The following is a 437-nucleotide window of genomic DNA, read 5'->3' on the forward strand; positions in this document are numbered from 1 at the left end:
AAAGAAAGAAAGAAAGAAAGAAAGAAAGAAAGAAAGAAAGAAAGAAAGAGAGAAAGAAATCAAAGAAAAAGTCTTATGTCTTATGACTAATAGGGTACTGCAAATACAAACAATATTGTCTTAGCTAAATAAAGAGATGGATGCTATTTCCCATTCCCCCTTTAAAGAATTAGAGTTGTGATTGGATTCCATATTCTTTAAGAGTGAATTGATTCTGAGTCACATTGTAAAACATTAAAATTCAATGTTGTTCTTTTCCACTTATTTGAATATCTTGATCCAAATTAATTGATTACATCATAGGGCCAAACTTCGAACTTGCTTCTGTGTATCTGTGCCCTGTGGTAGTGTCACCAATACTCACTCACATTTGCTTAGCCTGGGAGATGTACTTCTTTTGTATTCTTCCCACAGCCTGGCCCAAGTACACCTTCATA

Source organism: Grammomys surdaster, unplaced genomic scaffold, assembly GCF_004785775.1.
Source record: "Grammomys surdaster isolate TR1022 unplaced genomic scaffold, NIH_TR_1.0 369, whole genome shotgun sequence".
In the NCBI taxonomy this organism is placed as follows: Eukaryota; Metazoa; Chordata; class Mammalia; order Rodentia; family Muridae; genus Grammomys; species Grammomys surdaster.